The 24,326-nt window shown below is 40.9% G+C and overlaps 1 protein-coding gene across 1 annotated transcript in view; it reads right to left on the reverse strand.

The window, feature by feature from the left end:
- The window catches only part of LOC126506039 (zinc finger protein 474-like), a 48,390-nt gene extending 25,239 nt beyond the window's left edge, over positions 1 to 23,151 (reverse strand). The window contains exon 1 of the mRNA XM_050149321.1: positions 23,018 to 23,151. The gene's annotated coding sequence lies outside the window, so the exon portion shown is untranslated. The remainder of the gene's footprint in view (positions 1 to 23,017) is intronic.
- Positions 23,152 to 24,326: the final 1,175 nt, after the last annotated feature.

A 24,326-nucleotide genomic window follows, 5' to 3' on the forward strand; every position in this document is an offset into this window, starting at 1 on the left:
GAAAGAATGTGCTGGCCCTAAACAGAGTGATCAGCACAGAAAATGAAACTCAGAAAAAATGGTTCACTTGCTCAGTACCCTTAGGAAAGAGAGTGGGCTAGGGGACAGGGAGAGGATGGGAAAAGTGGGCTGGGGGACACGGGGAGCATGGGGAAGAGATTTTAGTACCCTTTATCAGCATGTGGGTAAAATCCCCAGATCTACTGACTACTTGACCTAGTTATCCATTTTCCCTGATACCAGGAGTTACAGACAGTGAAAGTAGTGAAAGATTTTAGGAAACTCAAGGCAATAAAATAGGCTCTGTTCTCTCAAACTGCTTCTCCATCTGTCTGTGTTGGACCCTGACCCCTTCCTCCCTACACACATGTACACACACACACACACAGAGAGAGAGAGAGAGAGAGAGAGAGACAGAGACAGAGACAGAGACAGAGACAGACAGAGACAGACAGAGACAGACAGACAATTCTCAGTAGAACAAGGAAAAACTCTGTTACCTACCCCAACAACTCCTCTACCCCTCTTCTCATGAGGGAAGGGACTATAGGATTTAGGGAACTGTGGGGCCAAACACTGCACTCATTTTCATGTTCCTAAGTACATAATTCAGTTAATTCTGCTATGATGGCGAGGCAGAAATCATTATTCAATTGTATAAACAAACTGCAAGTCAGAGAAGAGAAGTAAGTTGCCCAAGACAGAACTGGGGTTCAATTCCAGTTCTAGCTGGCTCCAGTGTGCGCCTCTTTCCATTATCCCCTCAGCCTGAATTCCTCGGAGTGGCTTCCCATTAGTTTCCACCCTGTTTTAATGCACTATTCATATGCCTCCTGGGCAGGCGACGAAGCTCTCTCCAGCCTCTGTGTTCCCTTTCGGAGAGGCAAAGAGAAATGGGGGGAGAGAGCCCAGATGAGAAAAACAGAATAAGGAGACGGCGCTTCCGAAGACAAGGATGTTCCTTTTGGGAAGGGGTCATTTCATTTTCTCGTAAATACGGTTTGCTACAAGTGTCTTCTGGTTGAGGTGCAACACATTCTGTCTCTGAATTCACCAGCTTCCTCGGGCTCATTCAAGTAACTGGGCAGTGGAGGGGCTGGGTGTGGGGTAGAGGTGTGTAAGAAGTGTTTAGTGTGTCTTTACGACAGACACGGGGTGATTGTGAAGACCAATGAGGCCAAATGGCGGTCGGTCTGCAGCTGCTTTGCCACTGCCTTTACAGAAGGAGCACCTGAGCGGGCTGTGAACAGTCCCCGCGGGAGGTGGAAGCGTCCTGAGATTCCGGGTTTCATCTTCTGCTGTGCCCTCTCCTACAAATATTTCTCAGCATAAGTGAAGGCATGGAAGTAAAAGGGATGAGGTGCCTAGAAGTGAGTAGACTTTGGGGGCCCTGGGAAGTAGCATCTAATATCACTGCTGCAGGCTCTGCCAAGGCCGTGCGCTGGGGCAAGGATGGCTGCTTATTTTACCCCGGAAGTTGGTTTTATAAAACCAAAAGTGCTTTAAAAAGAAAAAAAGAAAAACGCTCACTGCATATCCTTACTTCACATGAAGACACTGGCCTGTCACTCAGAATCATGAAACAGTGGTGCTAGTACGCAAAGAGAAGCACTTTGGAAGGTCAGCCTGCTTTACTCAAGCATCTGTGGAGACGGGCTTGAAATAGGCATTTTAGCCATATTTGCAAACTGAAACTTTAAGAGATACCTGGGAGGGCTCACATTTAATCGGGATTATGCCCTTCTCTTCATGGGAAGAGAGAAACGAGCACAAGTTTGAACGTAACTCTTGTGGGAATCCAGAGCCCATTTTGCTTTTAAATAACATTTTTTTTAAAAAGAAGAAACATTGAATGCAATCTGAAGTGTAGCCAAGTCCTTCAGAACTGCTTTAGTCCTTTAAAATAAATACAGTTAGCACACAAGGCAGCCCCTTTTCTCTAAGTTTGGAGCCCAAATTCTTCAAATGGACAAAACTAGAAGAAAAATGGGGAAGCTCGTTCTGAATGAGCACAGTTCAAAGGCAAAGGTTTGTCTTTTGTGTTTTTCTTTTACCTCATTTCAGTAACCTCTATTTTCCCTAGCTTCTCATGTGAGTATGGCCTCCCAATACAATCTCTTACTTTCTTACCTGTGAAGGCTTGCTTTTCAAAAGGAGCAAATATCCCCACTTACACCGAGGCTTGTGGCAGATGAGGTAACATCCCTCCCAGAGTCTGGCAGCGGTATATTTCGTTGCTTACCAAAAGTCATGCTGCCCAACTCCCCTGGCTAAGGCAGCCCTAATTTTTAGCTGGGCATGTTTTTTAGCTGAAAGTCTATGAGTTCTTTTTAGAGCTAGTGGACATACTGGTGGGACTCGAGAAAGATTTTCTTTTTCTTTTTAACACTAATTGCAGACTGGCTGTGCACTCATGATGTCTGGCCTCCAGCTGCCAAGTGCTAGGATTATAAGCACTGATGTTCAGAATTTGCACATCATATCTGGAACCCTTGAGCCATCTTGGAAGAGTTTACATCCGTGTAACACTTGACATGACAGGCACAGACTGGAATGAACGTGGGTCTCTCTGTTAAGTGTAAAAAACACTGCATGAGCAAGAGGTACCTTTCTTAGAATTTATTTCCATGAGTCAAATGTTTGTGTCTTTTAGCGGTCACTTGCTCATGAAAACCTAATAGTAACTGATATATTTTATTTAACAATGGCCTTTGCTACAGCACAAAATGAATGCTCATTGGATAAAGGACTGGAAGTGCTTAACCATGGCTGTTAGATTTATACCAACCTGCCCCCTCCCCAGTCAAGGCTCACAAAGCACTATGGAAGAGGGGGGTGCAGAAAGAATGTAAGAACTGGAGACTGGGGGGAGAGAGCGCTGTGAGATGCTATCCTTGGACATGACCAAGACTGCTGAATGTATAACTCACAGCAGCTGTGGTTTCCTATATGAGATCAAGCCAGACACAAATTCCAGATGGAGGAGGGAAACACTACCGAGGTCCCGCCCTAGCTGTGAAGCTATTGGCAGTTGAGGGAGGGAGGGTCCCTTTTCTGCAGAAGTATGACTCCTGGTAGGTTGCCCAAGCTCCTAGTGGAAGGCCTCACATCTAGGCACAGATGGGCAGTACTAACTGGACTCAGAGGGCTAAAATAACAATAATGATGATGATGATAATGAGGAGGAGGACATGAAGTTGGAAGGGAGACATGTTTGAGAGTCCATGGGGAATTGGAGAGGTAGATTTCAGGTGGGTATTATCAAAATACCGGTATACATGTATGAAATTTTCAAATAATAAAAAATACTATTTAAAGTAAACTCTAGTCACAATCTTTCGAATCAAACTCTTATTTTTAATAGGATATTTCAGGGGTGTATGTTCAGAGCAAAGCTGACTTGCTAAAATATGTAACTTTTCCTCCTGAAAGTCAGATGTAAAATACTCAAAACTATAAATATCAAACCAATGTTTTTTTTCTAAAAAGTTATTCATGCAACTTCATTCCTTAGAGGTATTTTTAGAAAAAAATTTAGTGACCTATTTCTTCAAGAAAACAAAAGCTACTTTTCCCATGAGTTTCTTAAAGAAGTAGAGGAATGGTTATTTTATTTTTATTTATTTATTGTTTATTTATGTATTTTGTTTTTTGGGACAGGGTTTCTCTGTAGCTTTGGAGCCTTTCCTAGAACTAGCTCTTGTAGACCAGGCTGGCCTGTTCACAGAGATCCACCTGCCTCTGCCTCCTGGGTGTTGGGATTAAAAGCATGTGCCACCACTGCCTGACTAGGGAACAGTTATTGAGCCCGTGGTTGAATTAATATCAATCCTCCCAACCTCCTTCCCTGCTATGTTTCATGAAACTCTCTCCCCAAGCCTGCCCTGCCCTCAGGGGCTCCATGCTGTGTTCTGCAGGGGTGGCAATGGCAGAACTCCAGGAAGCAGTAAGAGCCCACACGCTCTTTATTGATGGCTTCTGGTCTGCTTGTGAAGGCTGTGAGCATCTCTCCAGCATCTCCTCTTTATGATGCATCTCACTTCTGACCTGTAGCTGCAGAGGAATCCCATTTTGTCTTCTAACCCTTGGAAAGACCTACTATCCTCCACTGGACATTATCTGCAGCCAGTTGCCAGTTGACACTTGAAAGCTCTGGTTCCTGACTCTTTAGGTATCTCCTCTGAGTGTCTAAGTGTTTATAATTGAGGCATCTTCCCTTTCGTCTTCCAGTCTTGGGAATGGAGCTGTCATTCCCTTCTGTTGTTCGTTTTTACTCTTGGTTACTTAGGAATCGGCTTCATTGCTAATCAACAGCACTTTGAACAAATTCCCTCTGCTCAAATAACTTATATGATTTTTGTTTACTGATACTTACGAACAGATTTAGAAAAAGTAATAAAAAAATTATGCTGTTCGGGTTACTCATGATTTTAGTATTGCAGTAAGTAGAAATGTAAAGGAATTCTTTCCTAACTTGTTAGAAATTAGGGTGCTTACCTCAACCATAAAACTCACTCAGAACCCTGGAAATGTGGTTTTGTAACTTTAACTAAATGATGTTATGAGCTAGAAAATGTCACTTCTCTTCTTGTCACTAATTAAACTACATCGTAAGGGAAAACCTGTCATTTTAGGCATAGCGAGAGTTCCTTTGGTTTTGTATGACTTTCTGTTCCTACTGATCATCCAGTCATGAGGTCATTCCTGCTATATATAAAAATAAGGATAAAGCCACCCCATTCAGAGACCAAGGGTTATCAGAAGGGCTGATGGGAGCTGGGTGGCTAGTGTTCTTCTGGGAAGAACCAGAGAGATTAATGTGTGGTCCTCACGAAATCTGATATGAACTGACACCAGGTCCCATGAGAACAGCTCGGACCTGGGAGCTGTATAGCTTGAAAGAACAGTATTTCATGCATAAGTATAGGAATGCTTTAAAGAAAGTCATGTAGTCAGAGCCGTGGCTTTGAGGGAATACGGGGTATTTCCGATTTGAATTTGAATGGTTAATTTTTTAAAGAAATCCCCTTCCTCGTTTTTTTTTTCCCACTATAAAGACATTTAATTCCAAAGCTCTTTTATATCCATTCACTCTAACTGTCAGGTCTGGGCACAATAGTCTGTGGTATCAGACAAGCTACAGGGAAAGGAGAGAAGTGAACATTTTACCCCTCTAAGTAGAGCCTTCTGCGTGGACTTTTTATGTTGTAAAGGTTCATAATATCACCCCTTGGAAGCTAGTATTAGATCCAACCCATACTTTTACTCTATATTGAGTACCCAAATCACAAGGTACAAAGTTGTAAATGCTACACAGGTATGGCCACGTAACTGTCAGACTGATGTGTGGCGTAGTAGAGAAACGACTATGAAACCACCAATATAACCACACTAGAGGCCGGTTGTGTATAGAAATACGAAGATGAGGAAAGAGAAGTAACAGAGAAGAGGGTGGAGGGAGGATTCAGGCTAGTACACTATCCTAATTTGCTTTCTATTGTTGGGATAAAACACTGACCAAAGCACTTGCAAGGGAAAGAGTTTCCTTGGCTTACAGGTTATTGTCTACCATGTCAAGGGAAGTCAAGGCAGGAACTGAAGGCAAGAGCCTGGGAACAGGAATCTGAAGGCAGGAACTGAAACAGATCCCCCAGAGAAATGCTGCTTTGGGCTTGCTCCTTTTTGGTTCGTTGGCTTGTTTTCTTATACAACCCAGGATCTTCTGCCCCAGGGTGGCACCTCCCATAGGGAGCTGAGCCCTTCCACATCAATCATCAGTCAAGAAATGTTCCACAGCGCCATCTGATGGAGGATAACTATAGATTTTGTCAAACTAACAGTAACAACAACAACCACAAACTAACCAGCGCATTCACATACTGTGTTTCTTCATATTTCATATGATTCTATTCCAGGGGTTGGCTCAGAGACCAATGTGGCCTACACGTATGCTTTCATTGTAGCATTCAAAGTGTTAAAAATGAATTACTTGCCACCACATTTAAATTTAGAGATATCACATGAATCCTTGTTTGCACTTACTTGATCTAGCCTAACTTGATACATTCCTATCACACGACCAATATAAGCCAAAGAGCAAGGAAAGCCATGGGTCAGATAACCAGTGTGGACTCTTCTAAATTCTCAGTCGGTTCACTTTGCTAATTTATAGCTCAGGCTTCACCCTAGGGCCACTGGAGTCTGTAAGATAGCTTGTGAACCTCTCTCAAAACTGACCCTTTCCCACAGTCTTCTGAAATGGATATTTGAAAACCACGTCAAGGATTTGCAAATCCTAACTCGTCAGAAACTTTAGAATCCAGTTGAAGATATCTTATCTTTTCTGAAAGATATGACGATTAAAGTCACAACATACTTATTGGTGAAAATTTAGGAGGGAATCTTGCCAACGAAAGTGGGCTGAAGATGAAATGCATAGTTTGAGGAATGAGGGGGAAGATCCAAGAAGAAAAGAATCAAGGACATAAGGAGAAATGTCTATAAGTTATGGAAGGATCGGAATGATGGCGCATGTAATTTGAAAAAGAAAGGGGAAAGGACCTGGGATTTAGAAAACCCATAACAAGGATAATAGAATGGGGGAAGTAATAGCAAGGGGAAAAAAGTGTTTTATGGGGTCATCTGAACACTTTGAAGTTATTTGCACATTTTATTATCAATGCACGCCATTTGAAGTGTCCTATTTGAGTCAATGGACCTTGCTTTCCACTCAGCGTTTTTCCTATGTGGGACATTGATGTCTTCTTTCTAAAGAACTAGTCATGAAAGAATCAAATAATCTACTAACAACACAAGCAATTGTAGAATTTTTCAGGACTTGGGTTGAAAATCTCTCATTAGAGAGGACTGAAGAATTTGGTCTACTTTTTCTGCTGCCAAGCTATTTTGCCAAGAAGTGAGTATAAATTAGATTCAACTAGCAATGTGGAAGAACAGAACTGTAATTCCCTCTCGGCCTAGAATGAGCTCTTAAATTGATTATCACAAGAAATTAGGGAGAATATTCAGGTTTCAGCATTCAAATTTTAAGAGTTTCACATCAGCGCATGCTTTCCTAGCCTCATCACATGGATGCCTGGCAGAGTTCCACTGTTGTAGCCCTCTTGGGTCATTGTCGCTTTGTGAAATACTTTTGGTGCATAGGCTGCCAAGTCAAGGGTGACAGCGTTTGAAGCATAGTCACTGCACTAGTGTGTCCAGGTAGAGACGAACACAATGCCTATGGCTGTCCTTGGCTAGGGTAGATTGGCAAAAGACAGACGGCTGTCACTGTGTGCCAGAGTGACCTTTCTAATCATATCCCGCACTGACCTAATCACAGACACAGCATTGTGCCTTAGCTCTATCTGCTTCCAGGAGGTCAGAGTCTCCTGGAGCCTGGCTAACTCTCAAACTGATCATTAAGAACATTCATTATTGGCCTCAACACTGTTAACAATGCTCTCTTTACCCAGAGCTGTATCTGGGGAGAGTCCTTGGGCGGGAAGGAAAAAGCAGACCAGGGTCTATGGGTAGGCTGGATTTCTATTGTGCCAATCCACCAATGAGGGAGGCTCTATCTTCTGATTTGTTAGCTGACAGGGAGTGAGTCTGGAGACTTGGTACTTTACCTGGGCCTACAAGCTAAACACTGGTTCTCACCGTGGGCTTTCATTGCTGTGGTCCTAAAATCTTGCTATGCAGATATGCCACCCCAAGGCTTTTTGATATCACTGCATCTCGTGCAGACACTCTTTCACAGACCTTATGGCTAGAACTCACTGATGACCCAGAATTCTCTGCACAACATCTTTTTTCTTCTCGGGAAAATGCACATAAGATGTCCTTTGCTGGTGAAGATCACCAGAATTCATCTCCTTCTCTCTGGGAGGAACTTACTTCCTCTCTGTGTTTTGCCAGCCCAGCAAAGCATGAAATATGGTGACAGCTCTTTATTCAAAACCCGATAGCTATGGCTTAGATATCTTGTGGCTTACAATGGACTGAAGGTTCTGGCCACTCAATGTTAAATTACTGTCAAGCACCATGGATGCCAGAGTATCTGCTGTCTTGCCCTGCTCCCCTGTAGTAAAGAGAAGGAAGATGTACGTGTATATTTTCAGTTACACAGAAGACGGCAAAGGCTGATGTGTTTGCCTTATTTTGTTTGTGTTTCTAACTGGCTCTTTTCCTACATTTCACATTCTGTATCATTCTTTATCATTCTCAGCACTATCTTAATCCTTTCATCTAGAACAACCCAGTGCAATAAAGACAGAATTAGGAAATGAATAAAGAATGAGGCTGCAGTGGTTGATTCTCTGGCTGCCATAATTTGGCTCAGATGATAAAAGCTATATTAATAAGCTTCCAGGGGAAATGTATAACTTAAGTGTTAGCTCAATTATAGTTTACAGAAAGCAGAGTGTTGGATATTAGGAGCAATGGGCTCTTTCTAGTCACAAACGGGAAGAGCCTTGCCTGTCCCCAAGCTGCAGAGAGAGAAAGAATTTGAAGCATGAAAAGAGCTCAGCAGACATTTGCTGACTTAAAAGACAGAGGAAAAAAAAAAGCCAAGACGTGTGGGTCGCCTCTGGAATCTGGAAAGAGTAGGAAACAGATTCTCTCTAAGGGGTTTTGAAAAAGCAAGTAACCTTTTACCATCTCAGCTTGTGCCCAGTAAGGTCCCTGCTAGACCTCTGACTGTCATGGAACTGTCACATACTGAATTAGTGCTTTTTAAGCCATTGATTTTATGCTAACTTGCAACATAATAAGAAATAAAACCATCTCCAAAAAAAAAAAAAACGAACTCAGTTTTGTGAATGCCACAGCCTTCTGCAAATAGATCATTGCACTACTCTTGTCCATACTTTACCGTAGAAATTTAAGTCATGGTACATCAAGCAAGCCATATCCATAGGTAACAGCTAAGTGGGTGGGGCCTTGGTAAGATGCCCCAGCTGGATGTCTGGAATGAGCTATAATAAAATCACTCCATAATAACAGATGAACAAGTATACAAAATTGTTCAGTAGTCTTAGTGTCGCTCTCTAGGGTGGTGAGAATCTCATAGAGCCTGCCGACTTTGATTCTGTTTTACCTCAACTGAGGTCAGTATGTCTTTCTGGTTCCCACTCATTATTCTCTGTCTTTTTTGAATATGTTATTTGTTTTGCATTGCTTATGTTTATCAGAGAGAATCATCATTAAGTATACTTGAAGGGATTTCTTTTACCGTTTATTATAGTATAAAACTCGGGGACAAACATAAGACCTTGAGACAGTCAATCATGGACATGACAAACCCACCACCCTTCCTCTTCCGGCTCCAAAAAGGGCTATGCAGCCTTCAGTTGACAACAGACCATGGCATAAATAAAATTACTGTAGCATATACTCTGCAGAAACTTGACTTAAATGTACACTGCTTTTGGCCAGTTCCTGGCATTTCTTTTGTTTGTTTGTTTGTTTGTTTGCTTGCTTTTTCGAGACAGAGTTTCTCTGTGGTTTTGGAGCCTGTCCTGGAACTAGCTCTTGTAGACCAGGCTGGTCTCGAACTCACAGAGATCAGCCTGCCTCTGCCTCCCAAGTGATGGGATTAAAGGTGTGCGCCACCACCGCCCGGCTTGGCATTTCTTATTAATGATGGTGTCCCATGCATAGCAGAATTCCTTTCTTTTTGCAAGTGTGTTGGCGACACTCCAAGCAGCCTTTTCTAGCAACTGGACGATGCATCTCTGGTTTGTAGAGTCATTCTCTCTCTGTTTAAAGTTCTGGAATAATGTAGACCCTCTAATTCGCGGTCCCCTGTGTAGGCTTTCTGTGTAATCCCTGATATCAGGTGTTTGTGGGCATCACTGTCACCCAGCTCATACTCAATGAGGGAGCTGCATAAACATGGGCAAATCAGGGAGGAAAACTGTAGTATGCTGTACAATAAGAACACTGGAGAGGGGGCTGGAGAGATGGCTCAGTGGTTAAGAGTACTGACTGCTCTTCCAGAGGACCTGGGTTCAATTCCCAGCACCCACATGGCAGCTCACAATTGTCTGAAGATCCAGTTGCAGGGGATCTGACACCTTCATACCAATGCACATAAAATAAAATTAAATAAACCATAAAAAATAAAAAGAACACTGGAGAGTATTGTGTGTGATACTCAGAAAAAAAATGCTTCTCGTTTTAATACTTGAGAGATTATTTTTTTAAGTGGATCATATCTGAAACCTCTCCAAAGATAAACAAGGATTATACGAAGAAAAATGTTTGGTGTTAATATGATGGAGCCATCCCAAAAGTGGGAGTCCCTTGTTTTCCTGCTGTGTACCCCTTGTGAAAAAGCATATGGACACTTACTCCGCTCAGAGCTTGGTGTTTCAGGTCTGGGTGAGTGGTTGATCTGTTTCTCATCATGCCTGCAGATCCCAGTTTCAGCCATATGGCTTGCTGTGTGCCAAGTTTCCCCTCGTGTGGGACAGAATTGACTGTTCTCATATATTTAGGGAATTTCCACTGGCAAGGGTTCATGTTATCCTTTTTCATACCATAGCCCTTTAAAATGTATCTTGCTGACAAAATATTAAAAACTGCATTAAATTTTTAGGTGTGATGATAACATTATAATTATATTTTAATAGTAATTTTTATTGAGATAATTATAGATTCAATATAGTTGAAAGAAATAATATGAAGATCCCTTGCTCATTTGTTCCCTTTCCTCCAATTTGCAAAACTACAGTATAGTGTCTCACCCAGGAACTAGATAAATAAAATCCAGAATACCATTTAATTTGTTTGTGTATATGAGTAAAGCTTTATGCAGTTTTACTGCATATGTAAGCATCCACTACTACCACAGACAAGGTACCAAATGACTCCACTACTATAAAGATCTCTATTTTTATTCTTAGTTACCTTCTTTTCTTTATCTCTCTCAAATTTCCATCTCCTAGTAACCACTTACTTCAGTAAGCTTATTCTTAGTAATCTATCTTTCATTCTTAAAATTTTCTACATAAAAATATTGCATGAATAAACTTAGACAGTATATAGACTTTTTTTATTTAGCATGATTTCCTGAAGATTCCATCATGTTGTATGTTTCAATAATCTGCTGCTTTTAATTGTTGCATAATGTAGGATTTTACTTATATATCACTTTTTGCTCCACTGTTGAAGTGCAATTTGGATGATTTCAGTTTTGCAATTATGCTCATTCTTATGACAAAAAGTTGTGAAGTTATTTTTGAAGGATGAATAGAAATCAGATAGCAGGAGAAGAAGGAAAGATAAATTTAGCCATTGGAGCAGATGAGTGTGCAAAGATACCAGTACCTAAAGCATGTCAAGCTTGCAAAATGGCAGGGCTTGACTTATAGGCAGAGGCAAGTTTTTGTACACTATGTATGAGGTTTTGTCAGGGTGAAGTTTAAGTGTGTGATGATGATGAGAAGATGGGGACATGAGTGGAAGAATGTGAGTATGAAATTAAATGTGAGTGGGTTAGTGTGTAGATGGATACAAGTTAGTGGGAATGAGTACATGGAGTTAGGGGAGTAAGCATGTATGTGCATAGATGAGTCTAAGTATGTGGATGGTTGTGTGTGTAGGTAGGCATGAACAAGGGAGCTACCAGTGGTGTGGAGGTGTAGCTTGATGTAAGTATTTAGGTGCTGTGAATTGCTTGATAGGATACGTGTATGGCTATGAGTGGAAACATGTCTGCATGCATGAATGAATATTAAGTTGAGCATATAGATGGATGTATATAGATAAGTTCCAGTGGGTGGCTCTTCCTAATACTGAGACTATATGTAATATACATTTAAATCTTTCAATTCATGTCCCATCCTGTGTCACTCATAGCAGACATATGCCTATTTTTGCCGAAATCTTGGCAAATGCCTCTGAACTCTTCTCCTCTATTGCTTTGACTTATTTACACAGAACTTAAATAATAGGAAAATACATTATCAACAATATATTGTTAGGAAGTGTGGTGGTTTGAAAGAAAATGACCCCTAAAGGGAGTGATGTTGCGGGAGGTCCTTCCGCTCCTCCAGCCTATAGCCGCTGAGATACCAGCCCATTGGGGTGTGGTCTCTCTCCCTTTAAAAATGTGGCTACTTCCCTTCTCGCTCTCTTTGCTTCCTGCTCCGTTTCCGGCGACTAGACTCTTTCCTGATTGCGCAGAGGGCTGTTATTTGGGACGGTTATCTGTAAGTTTTTTCCCCTTTAAATAAATACCACCGTATTAATCATAATTCCAAACTGGTGTGTCATTGTTTGTGACTTATGCCTTTAGAGTGACACTTTTAGGATGTGTAGCCTTGTTAGAGGAAGTGTGTCTTTGTGGGGGGTGGGCTTTCAGGTCTCTTTTGCTCAAGTTTCCCTCAGTGTGATAGTCAACTTCCTGTTGCCTGCAAGATGTAGCATTCTGTGCTCCAGCAACACATATGTCTGAATGCTGCCATGCTCTCCATCGTGATGAAAATGGACTGAACCTCTGAAACTGTAAGTGAGGACTCTCCATTAAATGTTTTCCTTATAAGAGTTTCTGTGGTGGTAGTGTCTCTTCACAGCAATAAAAACCCTAACTAAGACAGGATGTCAAGATAGTTCGCCATTTACTTCTCTGCTGGTTATGTTCCTCTGCCATTTTCCGCCTTAATTTATGAGGCAGAGACCTTCCTTGAACCTGGTAGACTAATCTGCCAGAAAGCTTTGGGATCTGTCTGTCTCTCTGCTCACCCCAAATGCTGGGGTTATAAGCAAGAGCCCTCATATTTGAAGATAGATCCTGGAGTTTTTTAACCCAGGTCCTATGCTTGCACAGCAAACACTCTGCCCACTGAGTCATCTCTGCAGGCTCTCAGTTCTTAATTGTAATTGAATTGTCACCATTTGTAGGGAGGAAGGACAGAGCCAAGCAAATTGTTTAAATATATTGGTAAGGTCTAATTTTTCTAAGTAAAAGCAGGGCAAGTGGTTTGCCAAACCGTCCAAACTTCTCTAGTGTCCAAAGTTTGCTTGTTTCTCTCTCTCCTCCCTCTCTCTCTCTCTCTCTCTCTCTCTCTCTCTCTCTCTCTCTCTCTCATAGGTCTGATTTTCTAAGTAAAAGCAGAAAAAGAGGTTTACCAGAATTAGTACTTCTTTTCTAGTGTGCATAGCTTTTATTGTTATTGTCTTTTTATTTGTTTTGTTTTTAATACCCTTACATAGACTTGCACTAAGCTAAGTTTGTAGCATGGATCCAAAATTCCTATTGGCTGTGGAATTTTAAGTGAAGTTCTTATCATTTCTAGACTTGTTTCTTCCTGTTTTGCGGGATGTAAAAGTCACCTGGAAGGGTTGTTATTAAGATTAAATGAAAGATAAAATGCTGTCACATTAAAATACACACACACACATATATATATATATCACAATTATTATTACAACTCTTTCAAATGCCATCTTCATATTTGATCACATCTTTATACATAATTCAGCAGACCGGAAAATGTTATTAGTGACATTTCTGAAATTATTCTCCTTTTTTATTAAAATACCCCAAGAAGTTCCCAAGTTTTCATTCTCCAGCTAACTCAAACCACATTTTATTTAGATTCAATAAAAACACATCTCAGCCACAGTCCTGGAAATACTGAGAGTTCTGGAGAAACATGAGCATGTTTTCTAACCTCATCCAAACCGTATGGTACATTGTAATCCTGCTTGCCATCCCCACTCCCTTCGCCAAGGACACTGTTCCATCTCCCTGTTAGCTGACTCTAGGTGGCCATGTTCCCCCATATTGCAGCTGACTGGCACAACGCTGTGCACTGGACACAGGCTAACTCGCAGCTCCTGGCTGTGAACTGGCCTTTCTCAACCCTTCTTCCAATGGGGTTCAGGATGATCTCCAGTTCTGCTCAGAATTTTTAAATGGTTCAATCAAGAGACTTTAACAAATAAAGAGTTGAAAAGCGATGTGGACAATGTATGATTGACAGTCTAACCAGTAACAGCGATGCTTGCTTCTTAGCCTTCTGTAAGTGATGACCAAGGTTGAAGAATTATTTTGGATTTTAGGTCCGAGAACCAACTCTTCTAAACTCAGGCTAAGAATTCCCCTAACACAGGTATTCTGTGTGCTTTTGAACTGAGCCTGGCAGTAGAGTCCCCAGTGACTTCCTCCTGTGCTTGTTTCCTGATGATATGTGTCCCATCATCTGAGGACACTTGTGGCAGGTGAGAAGGGCCTGGAGCTGGATTTAGGGATGAATTCGTTTCATAAAACATCCTTCCTCAGGTAGTGGAGTCCCGAGCAGGCATTTGTGGCATAACTTTTGTGTTCTTGTCACCGTTACTGCAAGTTATTTCATAATAACACACCCTTCCACTCATGAGTTCACAAGCTAATTGTTACAATATGGTTACTTTGATTTGGTATCTTTGAGGATTGTTTGTAACCATAAGTAAAAAGAAAAAAATCTCCATCACTCACTTAGAAAAATAGAAGTCTATCTTTTTCATCAAAGCAGAAAGTCTGGAGGGAATCAAAAGCTAAACAATACCAAGGCCACAGTCTTTTTCTCAGGGTTGCAGAGTCTGTTCATGCTATGCTGATTTGATGATCTTCTCTGCTCTCTTCATGCGCAGATGGGTTGATCCTAGTATCCTCAGTCTTATGTCTAACCTAGCTCTTCATCTTAGTTCAGTTCGATGGTATAGAACTGAACTAAGATTTGGCTACAGAGCTCTCGGGGGTAAATCCAGGAATCACGTGGTTTCTGAGAGTTGGGATTGTAGGTGGGTTACAGCACCCTTGTGGTGTTTTTGTTTTGCATGTACTTTCTGGGGGATCTGAACTCAAATCCTCATGCCAGCGTGGCACCTGCTTTCAGAGCCATCACCCAGCCCCAAGCTCCAGAAGCTTTAAGCGCCACATTATGTAGGAAGAATGGATAGAGTGTCGGGGGGAAACATCTCAAGACCTTCTGGGGTCAGTGTTCGAGGCGGTACACGTGGAAGCAACACATAAACAACGTGTGGAGGATGGCACAGTTTCAGGCTTCGAATCCCAATTAGCTTAGTTAACTGTGAAGTTTCAGCCACAAAATTAATAATACAATTAATTTGGGCATGTTAGAGGTAATCTAATTAAGAGTGGACCACAACACCACCTATTTTGTTTAGGCAAGGAACGGATAGTGTCCGTTCAAATGACTTTAATTCGAAACAGCACTTGCTGTTTGCCCTAAGTTTCTCCCAGAAATCTCCTCAGAAGACTTTATTTGGGAATGTCTTATCATCCATTCATGCCCCAATAGTTAGGATAATTAAATTCCATTTGATATGTGTTTTACATAGGAATGGCTGGCTGATGAGGGAAACGTGGTTTTAATTGTGGTTTGCCGAATGTCATGTGTTTCATATATAAGATGGCTAACTTGGAAATAAACAGATAAAGCAATCCAAGATTTATCTGATTGTAACATTACACAATCACCTAGTATTTTTGAGGGGAAAATGCCATGAACTGAGTTCAATAGTATATTAACTTGTTGTTACATATTTATGAGCACTCTGACTATATGTGTATTTATTATATACCTTAATGAATATATATATGACTAGCAATGAGCTAAAGGCTTATTGTTTATATCTATTATCACTTCACTGAGTGTTCTGATGTTAATTGCCCCTCTCTGAATACAGAATTCCTTAGCTGTTAGCACATACTGTACACACACATGTATACCTCCCTCTCCATATGCCTTCTCGGTGAAGCAATGTAGTCATAATAATTCTGACCTTTGTTTAGCAATTATTTAATCCAGGATGCTTTCATAGCTAACAGATGGTATTCTGGGTTGTAACCGGGTCACGTGGTACTAACAAAGACAACTGTTGGCTAAAACATGAAATCTGAGGTTTTTCCCAAATGTTTATTTTTTCTATCTCTAGATCACTGCCTTTTTTTATTTTATTTTTTTTTTTTTTGTTCCTATGACATGCCTTTTAACTTTGGATAAGATGCTCTCCCTTGCCCTAACTCTCCAGTTAGAGTCTCGGTCTGACCATAGTTTGCGTGTGAGACACTGGGCCAATGAGAAGAGCACAGGAAGAAAAACAAAAGGCAACAACACACACACACACACACACAAACCCAAAAACAAAACAAAACACAACAAAAACACAGCTTTTCTCCCCTATGGGATTCTCTACTAAATTCACAGGAAAGAGAGTAATTTTTTGTGTGGTCCATTTTTTTTTTTCTGCTTGTGAATTTGGGTGTGTCTCCTTTCTCAAAAGACATCACTTCTGTGTCTGTTCTACCCACCTGATGTAGAAAACATGATACTGCATTAACTCACAGGAAACATTTCTACATCTAACACAGGTCCAGATATTTCTTTGAATGTTTGCCTATGCTCAGAAGTCCACGGCCAGGAAAGTTGTCCAACCCTTCATCCCCCATGTCAGCCATGGTGTTGAAGGACCGCATTTTCCTTGACTCCTCTAATCCATTTATTTTCCTAGCAACTACATTTACCTCTGCAAATGACAGCCAGAAGCTAGTGTCCCCACCCAAAGTAGACGCTTACAATTACCCACCTTTCTCAAAATAGAACTCAGACTCTAGACCATGGAGACCCCTGTAACCTTCCCCTCCCAGATCTCGTTCCCTGTTCCCTTCCTCTCTACTCGCTTCACCTCCAGGTCCTCAAACAAGCCAACGTCTTTCTCACCCTAGTCAGACTCCGGTTGTGACTGGAGCATAGCTTGGTGTGTGACCATTCCCCTGCCTAAAACCTTCCTCTAGTTCCTTGCCTGGCTTTCTGATTTCTCTCTTCACTTCTCTCTGCAAATCTTATAAGCCCGCCAGGCCTTTCCCGACTGCTTTTCCTCTGTGATCTGCTGTCACTTTCTTTCAGACATTCAACCACGTGTACGCATACCAGCACGCCAGTCACAGGCACACACGTACAGATTCTGCAGCTGCCACCCCCAGTTCTGTTCAGTGATAATCACAGCTTGTTTTCTGAACTGCATGTACAACATGTGGTTTTGTTTGGGTTTGGGGTTTGCACGTGTGGTATCCATTTCCTTCACTTGGACATGAATTCCAAGGCACTGGGGACTTATTTGCTCTCTACAGTCGGACTGACAGCCCGTGGCCTACTGCCAGGCCTGACAAAACACGCCCTATGTGGAATGAGACTAGCTTTGTTTTACGTTACGTTTTCAACAGAACTCAAGTCATTTCTTTAAATAGAAAATAGAAATGAAGATTTTTGTGGCATTTTTTTTTAAGTCTTGGGGATACTTGAGCATTTAAATCTTGTTAATTCCTCCTCATAAAGGGATTACAATTATATTTAGGCTGAGACATCTATCTATAATTAGTTCAAGGCAAATAAGACCCCAGCCAAAGGCTATGTCTCAGGCCAAGAACTATACTTCAGGATAGAGTTGTTCAGAAATTGATGGCTGACCAGAGTAGATTAGAGGATGGTAGTAAGAGACACCAAGAGTGGCCCTATGCCTGCTAGTCAGTGCCAGGGCACTGCAGACTCAAGCAGAATCTCAAAAGGGATGTTCTCTTTCCTGCCTGGAAACTCTTTATCCATAGTCCCTTTTATACCTAAGCATTATGGGTACCTAGGCATTTCAAACTTAATTCTCTTGGAAAGTCATTTCTCTTCTGAAGAGAGCTCAGAGTACTTGATCCCCAGAGCAAGGACAGACTTTCACACTTCATGTATGATTTGAGGAAGATAGTTCCCCAGAGTCACTCAGACATTAGGTCATGGGTGCACAAACTATGGACCATAAGCCAGAGTTGGCCAGCTGCCTAACCTGGCCTCGTTTGATAAATATTTATTGCAGAACAGTCATGTTTATTCTTTTACATATCTGTCTTTGATGGTTTTCGCCTTCTGATGGCAGACTCTATGGCCTATAAAGCTAAATTGTTTACAACTCTTACATAATTGGGAAATATGTGTGCTCCCTGCATGGGAACATACACATGGGATTTTATTTAATAATGAAGTGTCCGGGTTGAGGAGATTGCTCAGTGGTTAGAAGCACTTGTTGCTCTTGTGGAGGATCTAGATTCAGTTCCCAGTCCTCACCCACAAGGTGCCTACATCCATCTGTAATTCTAGTTCCAAAGGACCTGACACCCTCTTCTGGCCTCTGCATTGCATGCACATAGTGGATAAATGTTGATGCAGGCACATGCTTGGGGAAAACAAAACAAAAAAAAAAAACAAAAACAAAAACAAATTTTGAGCGAAGCATGCAGTCATTAATAAGTGTGAATTTTAAAATAATACTCAAAATCCACCAGATTGCTATCAAGTTTTGCTTGTGCACAGCTCTCTCCAGGATCCTTTTGGCCTTTCCTCAAATAAATGCTTGAACCCTGCACAGAAAATTTACAGTTTGTCACCATGTTTAACCTGTTATCAACTTACCTCTTTACACTCTGCCTGTGTTGCTGTACTACGGTCCATTGTTATTGCCATTTGGAGAACACCTCCCCATGTCTTTAATACTTCAAAGGAATCATCACCACTCCTTCAGGAGAGGTGTTCTGGAACTGTATATATTCTTTATTGTTTTCAAATTTCTATTAGAGACAATTATATGGGACTCAAGCTCTGAAATCAACAGGGAAGCACAACTAATTTAAAACAATCTAAGTCTGAAAGAGAACACAAAGTATAGTTTCCATTTTCAGGCTCAAAGTGGATATTTATGACAGACACTTCAAAGTTGGGAATGAATAAATAATCTTTTTGCTTTGCAAACGTTTGTTTATAGATAATTTTCTCTTGTTCACAGGAGGATGTTAAAACTTTTAATATGATGCTACTTTAGTAGGTTTAAATTTTCTCTGTCATTGTGAAAAATACATTATTATATTGTGAAAAATACATTGTTAAATAGACAAGATTTCCTGATATAAATAATGTCTGTGTTTAAGTTATGAGCCAAGAAACACTCTCCTCTCTTTTCCCTGTTTAGAATATGTCATGTGATACCAACAGACAATAAGTTAGTGAACATTAATAAAATTAAATAATTTAAAATTAATTAATTTTTGTTATTAAGTTTTGGGAATAAATTTATTACATATTTTGGCTTTTGCTTAATGGGCAGTCATTTATTATTAGGTTACTGCCTAGGAAGATATGTATATGACACTCAAGGAAGATGGCCCAATCTCATTCAGGTTTTATGTAAGACCATTGGCAAGCAGTCACCAAAGGTCAAGCCCTGGCTTCAAATCCTTGCTTCCAGCCCTATAAGTCAATACAAGTTGCTTTATTGAAATTAGCAGTGCAAATGAGGATAGGCAATAGACACATGTGATAGAGCCCAGGAATATATAATCAACTATGGTTTGCTCATTTGTTGTCAAAGCTGCCAGGATGACTCAGTGGAGGAAAGGAGCCCTTTCTAACACACGACAGTGGAAGATAGGGTGTGCTCGCGGATAAAAACAGATACCAGCTCTCTACTTTTAGCGCTCAAAAATAGCTCACAGAGCTACTCCCAAGAGCCAAAACTAGAAATTTCCTGGAAGGAAGCACAGGGAAATATTTTTGAGTTGTTGATATTTGCAAAAACTTCATACACAAAAACAGAACTGAAAGGATGGAAATGTGACCATATAATAAATGATACTTCTACATTAGAGACTATTGCTCTTCGAAATTAAGAGAACTAAAAGACTAGCGGCAGAGTGGAAAGTTATTACTTGAGATTCATATCTAGGAAGAATCTGTTGTGTATATCTGTATGTGAACATACTACAATCTAAGTTTTAAAAAGAACAAATCTTTGCGTAGATTGCTAAAGTATCTGGTCAATAGAACACAGGAAACACTACAGAATGTTCCTGGTTGTTTGGCCTCGGCAAGCTGCCAACAGATGGGGTTGGAGAAATGACTATTCTTGCAGAGTATCTGTGTTCAATGGCTTACAACTATATGTAACTCCAGTCTCATGATCCAACAATCTCTTTTGGCTTCTTTGGACACATAGTATACAGGCATACATGCAGGAAAAACACCTTTTCACAAAAAAATAAATAAGAAATTTTTCTTGTACAATTTTCTTTCTTTGAGACAGGGATTCTCTTTGTAAGAGCTCTGTTTGCTCTGGAACTCACTCTGTAGACCAGGTTTGCCTCGAACCCACATATATCCTCCTGCTTCTGCCTCCTGCATGCTGGGATTCAAGGAGTGCTCCGTAGAGTTTCTCTACAAAGCCCTGGCTTCCCTGGAACCCACTCTGCAGACCAGGCTCTGACCTCAAATTCAGAGATTGCCTGCCTCTGCCTCCCAAGGGCTGGGATTAAAGGCGTACGCCACCACTGCCCAGTAATTTTTATAAAAGAATAATGCGAACAGAAGCCACAGAGTTACTAGACATACACACTGTAATGCCTAAAGCTAAAATGATGTCATTCTGAGTGTTAATAAGAATGTGGGGAATCTGAAATGTTACAGTCACTCCAAAGACTTGTAGGCACTTAGCAATATGCACAGGTTATGTATGGTATAAAAATGAAATTCCATATTCACAAAAAGCCACATGCAGATAGATATCTGTGGTAGCTTTACTCATAATAATGAAAATTGGAAACATATTCACACAGCAGCAGGCGCAAATATGAAAAGTTACAGCATATTCTTACGTAGAAGGTTGACTCAATACAGACCCACTCCCAAGACAGGTGAGTTCTCTCAAAACACATGATGCTGAAAATGTCAGGTACAAAAGAGTATGTGCTAAATTATTCCATACATGTGACAGGCTAGGGTGGGCAGTGCTGATATCTGTAGTGACAGAGCTTGGTGTGAAGGTGAGTACATATAGAAGCGACCTAAAAGGTGAATACTCATGTCAACTCCTTTGGTGACATCTGTCCAACTTATCAGTAAGGCTACCCAAGAAGTGTGTATCTAGTGTGTGGTCTGTGGATCATTAAAGATAAAGATATTTAAACGGGCAAAGGTGTGAACAGACAATTAAAAAGAAACCGACAAAGAAGTGCTCCACTTGATTGGTCAATGGCAAATTCAAATTGTTTCTATGCAAAGATACCATTTTCATACTCGATTAAAGGTAACCATTCACCTTGAACCTACTAATTTTATTCCTAGATTTAAGCCAAAGATAAAAATAAAGACATAACTGCCAGAAAGCTTGTGCATATGTTTAGAGTCCACAGGGGAGGGGGAATCAGGGAGCATTTGTCTTTCTGTGCCTGGCTTCTTTCACTTAGCCTAGTGTCCTCATGTTCTCCCTACTACCACAAGCAGGGATTTCTTTCATTTTAAAACTGCACATGTAGACCATATATGTAGACCATATACAACACTCTACGTACGTACTGTGGTTTCTTTGTCCGTTCATCACTGATGGACTTTTAGGTGTCCTATCTTGGCTCTAGAATGATGCTTCAGTACACATAAGGTACAACACACTGATTTCATTTCCTGCGGCCATCTATCAAAAATGAGATTGCCGGATCATAGGGAAGTTTTATTTTTATTTTCACGGGCATATCCGTACACTTTCCCACAACAGTGGTTTGAATTTACGTTCTCACAAACAGTGTGTCCCTAAGCGTTCCCTTTCTACCACATCTTCGCCAGAACTTCTTTTTTAAAAATCATTCTGACTTGACATTCTAATACATGAGAGGTGACTTTGACTTATATTTCCTTGATGATTAGGGATGTTTAGCATTTTTTCCCTTAAACCCGTGAGTCATTTGAGTAGAGTGGTAATTACCAGCAGCTGGAGCCTGGGAGTAAAGGAAAGATAACAGGTAAAGGATCCAGATTGCTGAATTTAATTGTTGGACACCTAATCTAAACCACACTGATGGAAGACGATGTTTCAGTCTATCTCCGAAAGGCACCAAGATAGAGAATCGCAAGCATTCCTTCTACCAAAAGAGGACAATGCAAACAAGACCACTGTCAGAAGTAATGAACACTGGTGATGGACACTTTAATTCTGTCAGATCTGGCAATCGCTTCCCGCGGCACACTCTATGAAAACACCTCGTGATAGTCCCTAAATGCATGGATATTTTGTCAGATGAATCTCAGTGACGCTGGAAGACTTAAAGAGTGAAACTGGAGCAAAGAGGAGACATGTACAGGGGTGTTTACAGCTGCTTGGTTACAGCAGGTCCAAACCGGAGAGAAACCAAACACCAGCTGGTAGATTAGCTAAACAAACGTGCAACGAGCATAGCGTTCTGCTCGCCCATCAAAGAGCCGACCAGCCGCACACAGAGCCGCACAGAACATCCCAGAAACATCCCCCACCTTCAGAGGAGGCAGAAGCTGGAGCACGCATTGCATGATGACAGATGACTACAGACATACAGAGTTCATGGGGGTTTATCACTCTCTGGTGACAGAAGCCAGCACCATGGAGGGAAGGCAGGCTGGAAGGACATAAGGACAGTTTCTGTCACGATGAAAATGCCCCTGCCTTGGTTTGAGAGGATTTCTGTGTGACTGTATTCTATTAAATTAGTTGATTTTAGGAATTTAAAATTTAGACCTCAGTTTGTTTATAGTTTACTCAGTTGATTTTTTTGAAAAAAATCTAATTCATCTGAGTAACTGAACCCTTTATCACTGTTTTTTTTTTTATTGTGGATAAGCTGGTCAACAAACTTAATACTGCATTAGTGCTACAAGCATACTTTACTTTGAATAAAATTATTAGACTGTGTTTTTAACTGAAATTTGGTTATCTTTTAATCATTTCAGCATTTAATAATAATAAGTAAATAATAATAAATAAAATAATATTTTTGAGAAATATCGTTCTTGTAAGGACTAATTTCTACTTTAATTTCTCTTCTTTCATAAAGAAATATTTCCTGTACACTGGAAAAGATGCTGTGGAGGAAATCAAGGTAAAAGTAAGACTTCAGACTGAGGTGCTCTGAGACAAGAGAGCTGTATTTGAACAGGCTTACCTTGTAGCACCTGTCCCCCTCTCAATGTCTGGCCCTTACTGTGGCATTCCAACTGCCTCTGAGGATCCAGGGAGGATGGTGTTTGAGCTGGGAATGCCAGGACTCACATATCTCTTGTGGGACTGAGAGTTAGAAGGCACCGTTGCTGCATAAAAGGCACCGTTGCTGCATAAAAGGCACCCGACTTCCGTTGCCTGGATATATCCTGGCAACCTGTCAACAGAAGGGACAGGACAGGCTCTCTAGCAACTGCTCAGTGGACTCCAAAACAAGAGGTGAAGTAAGCAGGAGTAGACTGGGCCTTCACTTTCTCTGGGAACTAGACCAAGGTACTGAGCACCAGGAAGCCGAGGGAGAGGAGCTAGCCACAGGTTCTCATGCGGAAGTACAACTTATTCTTTGTCAAAGTAAAGGTTCCCAGCATTTGCTTGTTACACTACTGATCCTTTTATCTAGACATTAGAAAGGGTTTTTATATAAAATAGCCCCCATTCACCAAACACAATATTCTGTCTGTTTTTCAAAAGGAGTTCTCTGCCTTGATGTCGCAGAAGTTATACCTAATTTATTTTTCTAATATGTTCTAAAGTATATTCTAAATCACATTAAAAACTAAGTTTAACTTTTTTTTAAGGCAGGGTTTCTCTGTGTAGCCCTGGCTGTCCTGGAACTGGCTCTGAGGACCAGGCTGGCTTCAAACTCAGAGATCGGCCTGCCTCTGCCTCCTGAGTGCTAGGGTCAAAGGCATGTGCCTTCTCAGCTCAGTTTCAACATTTAAAAATATATACGAAGTAATGATCTAAAATGTGTTTTCATGTATAAAAGAACTTAGAGATATTAAGGTAACTGCAGTACCATTCTATACTGGAATGTTCTTCATGCATAAAACTTGAGAGTCGAAAGAGCTTATAATTATGGGAAAGTACACCTCTATTCCTAGGGGGACAATCTGCTAACATCAGAAGAGAAACTCAATACACTCTGCACATGCATACTGTGTGTGTGTGTGTGTGTGCAAGCAGGTGTATGCATGTACATGTTTAAGACACACCAAGGTGTTTATCCTTATTACCCATTTTGGTAAAATAAAGGGATATATTACTAATGTTTCCTAGGGCTAGGAAGGAGGAAATAAACATACTGTTATTTTGCCTTGAAGACAACTGGAGTATGTATGTGTCTTATTTTGCTTTTAGTTACTAGGATAAAATTCTGACCCAAGCTAATTTGGGGGGAAAGGGGCTACGGCCCATTATCAAGGGAAACAGGGGCATAAATTCAAGGAAGGAACCTGGCGGTGGAACGGAAA

The sequence above is a fragment of the Alexandromys fortis genome, unplaced genomic scaffold, assembly GCF_014885135.2.
Source record: "Alexandromys fortis isolate MF-2015 unplaced genomic scaffold, M_Fortis_MF-2015_v1.1 scaffold_60, whole genome shotgun sequence".
NCBI lineage: Eukaryota > Metazoa > Chordata > Mammalia > Rodentia > Cricetidae > Alexandromys > Alexandromys fortis.